General features: G+C 40.8%; 1 protein-coding gene across 1 annotated transcript in view; it reads right to left on the bottom strand.

The window, feature by feature from the left end:
- Positions 1-2,968: 2,968 nt before the first annotated feature.
- LOC147441872 (uncharacterized) overlaps positions 2,969-12,120 on the bottom strand; it is a 97,759-nt gene continuing 88,607 nt past the window's right edge. Inside the window, exon 4 of the transcript XR_015190159.1 lies at positions 2,969-3,309. The gene's annotated coding sequence lies outside the window, so the exon portion shown is untranslated. The remainder of the gene's footprint in view (positions 3,310-12,120) is intronic.

Genomic DNA, 12,120 nt, shown 5'->3' with positions numbered 1-12,120 from the left:
TATTGGAGAGAGAAAACATTTACAACATTCACAAGAAAGATAATAGCAAGGAGAGAGAGAGAGAGAGAGATCATACAAGATGTATGTGGCTCACCCAAGTGTGGTTTAGATCCATGAAAAAGCAGCTACTCAATGGCTTTAGACTTGAAGTTGTTTACAAAGAGCTTATAAGCCCTTAATAGTAGCCTTTGATTCTCAGCCTAGCTTGCACTTGTTGCCTCTTCTCGTTTCTCCTCGCGTCACTTGGTTTTCATGTGTAGAAGAGGCCTCCATTTATAGATGGAAAGGAACCTCTTGGGATGCCCTCTCTCATCAGAGGCAGTCCTCTATATGTAAACACACCCATGTGCAACCCTCCATATATAGACTAGTCCACCTAAAACTCGGCGATTGACAATTGAATGCTGACCACCCACTGGACATAAATTTTTGCGACCAACCATTGACCATAGACTACCGACGGCCACTAGCCACGTGTCTATCTCTATCTGCCATGTTTTAGCCATCATCCATCCATGACATTCAAGCAAGAAGGAATATTTCAATAAGCTTGGGTGAACTTTTTTGTTTTTTGGTGAGTGATTTTTCTCATGTACTATGGCTTCTCCTCATAACCGGGGCCTTATAAATGTGCATTTCTAGAATAAAAACTACAAGGGTAATGAGGCTCCATGCTGAACAAAAGAGCTTGACACCACCAACTAGGGCCAACATCAACACACACTGCTCCTCCAATGGCATAACAAAATTGTGGCTTTTGATAATTAAGTAAATAGTATACTCTTATTAACCTTAATATGTGCTTAATCACTAAAAGGAAAATTCTTAGCATTTAAAAGTGATTATTTCTCTAGAACTTTTCATATTGACCTCATTTTTTGACAATTCTAAGCCAATTGATGCCTAGCCCCACAAACGGCTGATTTTGTTTGGGTGTCCAAACATAAATTCTTTAATTAAAGCCTATGGAAATCTTTACAAACTTCTACTCTAATCTGTGCTAAATAGCAACATCTCCTACATTAGTTCACCCTCGCTATCTAGCTCGAATATGCTTGCTCTCTAGTTAAACAAGCAGCTTTGGATTTTATAATCAATAAACTTCTTCTTTGACACTACTTCTACCTTCACTACTTGACTCTACCATCCCCAAATGTGCCCATCAACACCAAGTGTGCCCATCAACACTTATCAACTTTTTAGTTTACTATGTTACCACCTACCACCTATATGAGTTTCCATCCTCCTTTTTTGGTATCTTACAGTTCAAGAGTGTTGTTACATCCTGGATTTCTTCATGAACGCCTAAAATGAGCTTCGCTATGGAAATTTGCATGTTTTTGTGAAATCCATGTGTATTGTCAACATAGGAGCGTTTGTGCTCCAAATGGGCTATTATATTAGAGTTCAATGCAAGTTTCACAATAGAAATATGCATGTTAATTGACGAGTTCTCTACATCCTACACATGCCCTGAGCTTTGTAATGATAACTCCTACTCATTTGCTTATGCAAGCAAAAAAGTTTCCAAGTCTCAGTGTTGATGTTCTAGTTTAAATCAGGCAAACATATGAGGTTGTTTTGAAGTCAACATGACAGACAATTGGGATTCTAAAACCCCGGTCTGAAACAGAAATCTCATCAATGTGGGGTTTAAAACAAAGAGTCTAAAAAAAAAAAAGAGTTTCCCTAACAACTCTTCAAGACATGGAATATCTTATTGCAATGGAATATCTGAAATGACCATTGAACACAATTTATGCTCTTGCTGGTAAGCAGCTCCTTGCAAGGATCTAACAATATGACAATCTCAAATGATCCAAAAGGAAAATAAAGAGCTTGCAAAAGGGATATCCATGCAAAATATATGACCAAGCCTCTATATCTTTAGTGTGAATGGAGTGTGTATCTTCTGCATCATCTATTGCTTGCTTGCCACGACTCTATGGAGCGGTGGGCTTTACGCTTCATGTTCCCATTCTAGATTTGTTATGTGGTGTGTGTGACCTTTGGAATAGGAGGAATGGGAAAAATAGTAGCCAATCTACTATTTGGCATAAACATTGGCAGAAAAATCAGCTTTAGGATGGCTGGAAAAAGAGGTGATAAATGCACTCTAGGTAATTGATAAAGGTATGAATGAGCTTGTCCGCATTACTCTTCTTTGGATCGTTTTTTCCTAGAGATGCTCATTTTAGCATCTCATGGGCTCAATCACTTGTTTTTGTTATGCTCATTCTCTTGAGAGAGATATCATTGATTTTTTCGTGTGGTCTGTTAATTTGAGAGTCTTCAATTGTTTCCAATAGTTTGAGGAGTTAACACTCTGCTAAGCCTTTTTTAAATTTAAAAAAACATAAGCTTACATAGAGATTGACAACCCCCCCCCCCCCCAACACACACACACACACACACACACACACACACACACACACACACACATCCACTCCCCCTCATGGACACCCTTGCACCTCAACACAACACACGGAACTCTCTTATTTTACTTCACTCGCACAAGCCACTCAAGAGCTCAATGAAAAACCTTCCCACACTAGACTCAAGCTTTAAGAATCTCAAACTACTGTAAGCCCCTACTTACCCATAGGCACTATGAAGTGAGTTGACTGGATCAAAGATTAGAATCACAGTCAATGGCCACCAACCGACACAAGAAGGATAATAAAAAACACCAAAACTCCAGTCTTAAGAATAATTATCTCAGACCATTGTAAAAGCAACATCAAACTGCACTTTGTTGGACTCTTTGGTGTCGCTTAAACCTCAATGGCACTAATACATGGTCACTTAGTCTTGCAAAATCCATACCTTCTTCCTCCAATTCCTTGCACACATACATCCATGAAAACTTCAAAACTTCCATAAGTCTCCCAAGTGCAAAATTGAAGAGAAGGAACCCTCAATAACTCCTCTATACACTCGAAAATAGTAAGCGAACAAAGTAGGATTGCACACCCTGTAGAAACCTTGCTTCTTCTTACACATAGAGAGGAAAAAGTGCTAATGTTTGGTCAAGTAAGCACCCCTAGCTTGGACACTCATGGCACCAACTGATGTGGAAAAAATTAGTCTTTTCATGTCATTTGGTCTTAGTTTTTTATCTTTTTTTGGGAAATTTTCGGTGAGTTTTGACTCATGACGGACAGTTTTTGTGGGAAGAATACAAATGGACTCCAAATTGTCCCAAATTCTAAAAACACAATCCTTAATACTGACTTTACATGGCCACTTACCATAATTCTTTTTTTTGACCACTTGTAAGTCGTTTCATGCATCACTATGTGTCAGGTACTGCAAATAGACAATTACCACATGTGTCAAACTTTCAGGATGAGCATACCCACCCACACTGCCCACTTGCATTATTTGCATTCTAGAAAAGTTGGAAGCACATGCTAAAGCAAAAAAATCCACTTGGCACCACATCCAAAGTTCCAACATCCTAACCAAGTATGTACATATGTGTGACTGCCGACATGCAAACATGACTATTCACAATGGGTACATTCTCCACCATATTTAAGACCCGATATCTAGTTTGCCTACATGCAAACAAGACTATTCACAATGGGTACATTTTCCACCATATTTAAGACCCAATATCTAGTTTGCAAGGCTTCCAAATGCATATATTTACACTTGCATGTACACATGCCCATGGATATATCCCATGGAGATGTACATGCCAAAAGTGGTATATCAATGTCATGCATCCTACTCATTTCACTTGATGACATCCTATCTTGACACATGTAATACTGCACATGAAATAAATTTTTTAAAAGGGAATTCACTCAATAGTAGAGATCAAAGTCTATACTAAGCATCATCTAGCAATTGGAGGCCTCTGATCGTAATCACAATCAAAATGTTGTGCACAATCTACTAGTTCACAATGGTCCCATCTGGAATGGTAATGAAAATATTTTGTAGTTTAATAATAAAAGACGTGAAAGTTGAAAATGTCTATCAAATATCACTTTCAAGACAAACTTTGCTCATTTACTTGACATTGGCCATGGTTTTATCTATTTTGTAAGCTTTGTAAATCACTCGTCCATATCATGTGCACATTGGAGAATATAAAGATAACATTCATAAATGCTAGCTACGGCTCCACTTGTACTTCATTAGGTAGAATCTTACCAAATTTTGCCTTTAGAATGTGAACATACAACGGGGCCTCGACCTCGCGTGCATATCAGGTTGATTTTACCTCTTCTCGGACAACCAACCCGCCTGATGGTGCTTGGTGCTTTGTAGCTGCATGTTTACCAATTAAAAAAAGGAAATGATCCAACCCTTCTCCTTTGCCGTGCCATGTGACCTTCACTCCAACTCTGCCACCCATGTGTGTGGTACACACCAGCTTGACCCTGTTCATCTGCCAGCCACGACCTCCATGTACTTGCCTGCCTATGTCAACTCACTCACCCTGTATTCTCTCATGCTGTCGGTCATCTCAAATTTTGCTGCCACTTAAACAACTTACCCCAAAATTGTGCACGTGACCACCCCCCCAAATTAACCTCCTCCTTGATACCTCCGCCCAGTCCCCCAACTTTACTTTAATTTATTTCCCTTAAGTCCACAAAGGCACCTCCCTAAGATTCCGCTCAAAGAGATCGTTCCAAAATCGTGACAACATACTATGAAGGATGAACATTCTTTGTTATTAGAATGCTCATTCAAGAAAAGGTATCAATTTGATATTGTATCCTTTAGGCTAAAAGGCTGGAAAAGAAGTTATATTAATGGACAAAATAAGATGAAACCGTCGAGGATTGGAGTGGAGTGAGATTTTCGAGTGAGCTTTGGAGTAAGCTTTTTTTAGATATTGCTCATGTGAGGAAATCTAAAGAAGAAGCTCGCTCCAAAAAGAGTTTTCGGAGTGACCTTTTGGAACAAGCTTTTTTTTTTCTCTCTCTCTCTCTCTCTCTCTCTCTCTCTCTGTGGCCATTGGTCTCTTGCTACCCACCCCTATCTATTTCTATCTATCTCTCTCTATCTTCCACTCCTTCAATCTCTCTCTCTCTCTCTCTCTACCTCTATCCCCTCCCCTTTTTTATATACCTCTCTCTCTCTCTCTCTCTCTCTCTCTCAGCACTATTGGGGCTAAGCAAGGATTTCCGTTGTCATCAACTCTCTTTGCTCTATGCATCGATCAATTGGAACAAATGGTACTTGACTTTATGCAAAAAGAAGGCATTGAAGAGGTCACTATTTGCAATGTGGTAATCATGCTTTTGTTGTATGCGTATGATGTAGTGCTTCTAGCACACACTTTAGAAGATGCACAAAAGCTTATGGTCGTCCTTGAGAACTTTTGCTTGCATAGTGGATTGATTGTGAATGAATCCAAAACAAAGGTTATGCTTGTGAAAACCAACCACAAGGAGAAGCCATGCATTATGTACAACACTGAGATACTTAAAGTTGTTTAGAGCGTTGAGTACCTTGGCCTTGAGGTTCCGTACAATTACAAGTGGCATGAATGTGCTATGTGTCGTTTGGACTCGGGAAAGAGAGCATATTATGCATTTGAGAATATGTGTAATGCGAGAAAGATCAAGTGTTGGGTTCTCAAGAAGTACCTTATTGATGCATTTGTGACACCGGTTCTTCTTTATGGAGTTGAAGTGTGGGGTGGGAGCATGTCAAAGTCTACTTGGAAAGAGTTTGAGAATGTCCAAAAGCGTTTTCTGACAAACTTTCTCCAAGTTAAGACACAAACAACATATATGCTCCTACTTCTTGAGTTGGGATCTCTTTCAATTGAGGTTATGGGCATGGAAAGGGTTGTGGAGTACATGATAAAGATGCATCGAAACCCCTCACATCGACTTCCTACAATTGCACGGGAAGCAAGCAAAAAAGTTCAAAAGACGCATAAAAGCGAGATCTTGAGCACGGGATGGATGCAAAACATAAAGAAGTGGTTATGGGAGATGGGATGCATTACACTTGCTACAAGATGCTTCAATTGACTCCCAAGTGAATGAAGCTTTTCTACAACACCAATGTATTACGGCTTATGAGAAATCCGGTGGGTCATGCTTCATACATTACACCACCCATACTGCCCTCAACTACAAAACCATGTTATTTGCTGAAAGAGGAAACCGTACTGGCACTTACATGCTTGAGCCTATCCCCTTGTCGACAATACGCACTATTGCAGTCATTCGGCTTAGCTCCCATTTCCTTCGATGCAAGACATGGTGCTGGGGCAATGGAGAAGAGTCAAATTGACTGTGCATATTATGCTCACTGCAAGTTTGAGAGTTTGAGTACCACACACTACTAGATTGTTCAGCTTTGGTTCACATCCAAACTTGCTTCTCTCACATTCTCAGCCATGACTTAGACCTTCACACTTTCCTCTCCCAGTTACAATGTGGGCTCTCCATTGCGACTCTCATCACCACAATTTGGAGCATCGAGAGTCACTCGTCAACCATACACATACTACATCACATGTAACTTTGGTCCCATAGGTCACACTTGACCTCCGAGGACGATAATAAAATCTCTCTCTCTCTCTCTCTCTCTCTCTCTCTCTCTCTCTCGCGCAAAAAACTGAGTTTCACTTTAGACTTGGACCCATCTTAAGAGCTCACTAGCTCCCCAATGAAGGTGATAATAAATGATTATCTTTTGTAACATAATGTGGCATAAACTCAATATTTTGCGGGCTCATGGAATAGGCCAAAAAATCAGAGAGGCTTTGCCATTAGTGTCTAGTCATCCTCTCAAATGAAAATGATGAAACAATAATAATATCCAAGACTAAAAACTACCTCTCTGGCTGATGAGTTGAATAAAAATTCAGTTGTAAGATAAACCTTGTTTGTTAATTTTTCCACGTAATTCATTGAGAGCTAACAAGTTGCGATAGGTTTATTAGAATTGTATCACTCTCTGAATGTAATTAGCACCATAAAATGCATTATTTCTCAACTGAATTTGAGTTCAAAATTCCCTCCCCTTGTAATCAAAATTGAACATTCCTTGAGAGAAGTGTGTTTCATTTGTTAAATATGCATTGTCTTTAACTGAGAAGTTTTTTGTAAGATTATACTTCATCCATGCACTCATTCTTCCATCTAGGGGAAAATGGCCAATCAACATGCACAATGAGTCTAAATAATTAGCCCCAAACTCGTAATGCAAGGTGGAAACTTTAAAAATCTCATTTTTTTTGAGAAGGAGCTTCCAGCACACCCATGGAAAGACTTTGGCTCAGAGAAACTTTGGTGTAAGGGGTCTTGTGAAATCAAAGCGTAACCCTGCAAACTCCTCACGTTTCAAGGAAGAGTAAGATTCACCCTGTAGTTCTTTGTAAGAAACACACCGAGGGAGACTACACCGATTTGTGGATTTGGTTCTCGACCTTCCCTTTTTTCTTATGGATGTACTCAAAGCAAAGGAGGCCGAGAAAGAGGAACAGACGTTCGAATGGGAATGGGGGTGTTGCAGCATAGCTCATCATAGCTCAAGTGGGCGAGAGAGCAATCTGTCTTTCTCTCTCATGGCCCACGCCTCCTCAAGGCGCCCACAAGGGCAGTGCCGCAACAGAGAGTGAACGAAATTCTACCCAGAAAAGGGATAGAGCTTCAATATATATATATATATATATATATATATATATATATATATATATATATATATATATATATATATATATCTAAAAGAGAGACATAGGCTACAAACGTAGGAAATTTTAGTAGAAGAAGGCGGTAAGTCATAATTGGGTGGCTAGTAGGCTACTTGAAAGTTGTTGAAGAGAGACGAGAGTGCATGTGCATGAAGCAGGGTAGGTAGTGTAAGAGAGAGAAGGACAACAAGAGAGGACTCACAAAATCTCTCTCTCAAGCTCAAGTGGGTGCTTAGCGCCCACCTGAACTTCAAAGAGAGACTTAGCACCCACCGATGTGTGTGTGTGTGTGTGTGTGTGTGTGAGAGAGAGAGAGAGAGAGAGAGAGAGAGAGAGGGGGTGTTGGCTTGCTATAGTGACAAAAAGCAACTCTCCAAGCGAGGAAGAAGTACGAGAGACGGTTTTGTAGATTCTTCAAGAAGCGGACCTAGGGAATATGATAGAGTTCAAAGTACGGGCTTCCGCTTTCGAGAAGCTCGGGGCAGACTATGAACTTGAGCGTTATAGAGAAGATAGAGTGAGGCAAGAGTGAAAGAGAGAGTAGATAGAGAGATGGAGATCGAGAAGGGAGAGAAGTGTATGAGAGAGAGGAAGGGGGAGATGACACCAAGTAGAGGGGGAGAATTCGAATTCAAACTGAACTTCACTAGCATTATAGTGCGGAGTCCCTTTTATAGGCTTGTACAAGGGATAGAGCTATTGCAATAGATAAGGGATGATTGGTGAGGTTTGAATCTCACTTGCCTAGGTGTAAAGTGCAATACACTTTCCACATGCCCCCCCAAAGAAAAACCAGAACAGAAAGCATAGAGCATTTGCTAGGAGATCCCCCTCAGATGCAATTGGAAAATACAAAAATAAAATAATATTGAAATACAATCAATGTTGAATGAAGATGAAGCTTCCAAACCAGCTTTTGTTGAGCAAAGAACATGTTTCTCAGGAGGGATTGCATTTGTAAGAAAATCTGCAACGTTCTCATTGGTAGAGATATACTTGAGGCGGATGAAGTTATCTTTGACTAGCTCCTTGATGAAGTGGTACGCCAGTTTGATGTGCTTTCTTTGCTCGGTAAGCTGAGGACTCTTCGCCATTGCAACTGGAGTGGCACTTGGAATGGGTGGTTCTTATAGTAGTTGATAAAGACATAATGCTTCACGAGCAGCAAGGGATGCTGCAATATACTCTGCTTTGGCAGATGATAGAGCAAGAGAAGTTTGGTGCTTGGTTCGCCAAGATATAACACCAGAAGAAAAACATGTCCAAAAATGCTATGCATATTCAGGTCCTGCCCGGCCCAATCGGCATTAAAAAAACCTTGGAGTTGCAGTGGCAATGAGTGCTTTTAACGATAGCAGGTGAGAGAATGATGGCCAGTGTGATGTATGTAGCGCAATGATCTCTTGGCAGCTAGACAATGGCATTTTTAAGGTGCACGCATATGATGGGATAGTACATGACCAGTGAAGCTAATATCAAGCCTTGTGCATGAAATGAGATATCTTTGCTCGACTATCAAGCGAGCATAGAGAAAGCTTGACATTGTGTAAGTGTCATCTGCAGATGATGGCAAAGTTATGAAGAGTTTATGTTTGACAAGGAGTGGTGTTGAGAGTTGTGCATTAGAAGTTAGAAGACCATACTCACCCAACATGTCTTCAATATATTTTCGTTGAGAGAGCTTGATGAATTCTTCATTGGGATTTTTGTCGACTTCTATGCCCAAGAAGTAGGTCATAGGGCCATTGTCATGCACATGAAATTCCTCTTTGAACATTTTCACAACGTGTAAAGACATACACACCAATGATTGCCCAACCCATGATAGAGAGTATGATAGAACAAATTGGGGTCGGAAGTGCATTGAACCCATCTCCATTTGATTAGGAAAGTTTGTAAGCGCTTGAACCATTTCCGTGCAGACTCTTTAAGATCGTATATAGAATTATTGAGCTTACACACATAGATAGTGGGATCATCACAATAGAAATAGGGTGGTTGAGCCATATAAATGACTTCATCTAGCCATCCATGTAGAAAGGCAGTGCGAATGTCAATGTGATGAAGAGGCACGTCAAAGAATGCGGCTATTGCAACAAGCATGCAAAATGAGGTGATGCCGATTACAAGAGAATAAGTATCGGTGAAATCCGTACCATGATGTTGCATATAGCCCTTGGCATTAAGCCTTGCTTTGTAGCCTTCGACAAAGATGTTGGGGTGGTGCTTCTCCTTTAGAATTCATCGGCATCCGATGACATTGGCGTTGTCAGGCCTTGGCATGATCATCCAAGTTTGAGCGTCTTCATGTGCTTGAAGCTCTTCTTTCATGGCTTCAATCCAATGCTTGCCTTTGGGAGAGGCAATTTCATATTCTATCAAGAGTGTGTTTTCCTTGAGTGGGTTAGGGATGTTGATGGAGAGGTCCTCTTCTTCTTGAATTAAGAAAGAGGAGAAGGACGTAGCTTTGTATATTTCTTTGAGGGATCAGTGTCGAGGGCAAAGGGGTGGAGAAATCCCTTCATCATCCATTGGAATGGATTCGAAAGGGTTGCTGGATGCTTTGAGGGCTGAGGAGGAAGAGGAAATGGTGATAGAATTGATGGATTTAATTTCTATCAGGAGTAGAAGATGGTGTAGGTGAGTATGAAGAGGATAGTAGAATGGGTGTGTGTGCCATGCTTGGAGAGGAGGAATTGGTAGCTTGGGGGCTGAAATGAATGGGATTCTGAGGCGTTTTCTGATGAGCTGAGGGGCTGAGGTTGTGTGCAACTGTGGGAGGCGCAAGAGAGAGAGGGATATGGCGCTCATGATTGATTGTATTGGCTGAGACCTTGGCTGAGAACGTGAGTGTGTGGCCATTTTGTAGTGTTTGGGATTGCTGAGAAGAGTATGAAGACATGCCAACTGGTGGTGCAAGTTGTTAACAATCCAAGAGAAGCGCATGCGAGTGTGTGTGTGGGCGTTTACGTGCCAAGCTGTAAATTTTGGTTTGATAATAAGCTTTTTGATAATAAGCCTATGAGCTTATTAATTTGATTTGAAGGCTTGGGGTGGGTGTTCACACACTAAGTGAATGTGTGTTCACACCACTAAGCATGTGAACTTGAGTAGTTATGGGGTATCCGATGCAAGGTAGATCGGGGGTAGGCAGAAGAGCTTCATGGTTTGAAGATGGCGGGGAAAAATATGTGGCTTGAGAGTGAGTATCTATAGGGTTACCAAGAAGAAGAAATTTGCATAAAATAACTGGCCTCGAAAAGATGAAATTTTTGGTTGTCAAATCATACAGGCGGTATGCCTTGATGCCAGTGACTCGTCGTAGCCGCAAAAAATTGTCTTGATGCTCTTCGGCAAGAATTTTGGATAAGAACCAGTGAGTAGAGGGTATGCCCAGGAACCGAATATTCTGAGATGGGATATGTTGGGTGGGTGGTTATACCACAATTGATAAGAAGTTTTGTGGAGATTAGTAGATGAGAGGACTTGATTTTGGATGTAAGTTGCAGTAGCTGTAACTTCTTCCCAGTAAGACGAGTGGAAGTCGAGGGAGGGCTAGCATTGAGTGGGAAGATTTGACCAAAGTGTGATTTTTGCGCTCGACGACTCCATTTTGCTGAGGTGATCGGGAATTATGAATTCTCGTCGAATACCATGGGATACATAGTATTGTTGAAATTTATTGCATTTGTACTCCCCACCATTATTTGTCCTCAGTGTCTTGATTCTTCAATCCAATTTTGTCTCCACCACAGCTTTGAAAGCCTGAAATTTGATGAAAGTGGTACCTTTATCTAACAAGAAATAGACATAAGTGTACCTTGTATAGTCGTCGATGAAGATTAGGAAGTATTTGCTGCCGGTGAGTGATTGTGTTTGCATTGGGCCACATAAATCCAAGTGGATGAGCTGTATGGGACCTTGATCTTGGAAACTTAAAATGCTTAGCTTTGTCCAATACGCAAGCTTCACAAAATTTGATTGGTGTAATTGTGGTTGGCAGCCCTATCACTAGCTCCTTCTATTGTATATCCTTGAGTACTTGTTGCGAGACATGACCTAGCTTGTAGTGCCAAGTAATAGTCTCCTCTTGCTTAGGAGAATTGATGACTGATGTAAGTGCTTTGGCTTGGACCTTGTTGGAGCCGAGAGGATATAAGTGCCCTTCCTTAGGGAAAGATATAAAGAAAGGCTTGTGATTGGTGTAAAGAGTTTGCAAGATGCAGTTATCATGTATGCATGAAACTGTAATGCCCTTGGAGGTGAGCTCTCCAATTGAGATTAGATATTTCTTTAGACCAGGACATAGTAGACCTTGTCTAGATGAGCTATAGTGCCATTGGGTAGGTTAATGGCAACAATGCTATATCCTCGAGCATATTGAATGTTGCTATCCCCCATGAGGACTTCAAGTAGGTGTTGAAGAGGAGTGTAGTGTGTAAGCC

This window comes from Adiantum capillus-veneris, chromosome 14 (genome assembly GCF_014529385.1).
Source record: "Adiantum capillus-veneris isolate H3 chromosome 14, ASM1452938v2, whole genome shotgun sequence".
NCBI lineage: Eukaryota > Viridiplantae > Streptophyta > Polypodiopsida > Polypodiales > Pteridaceae > Adiantum > Adiantum capillus-veneris.
The sequence above is the reverse complement of the archived record's forward strand: the minus strand, read 5'-3'. Positions and strand labels throughout refer to the sequence as shown.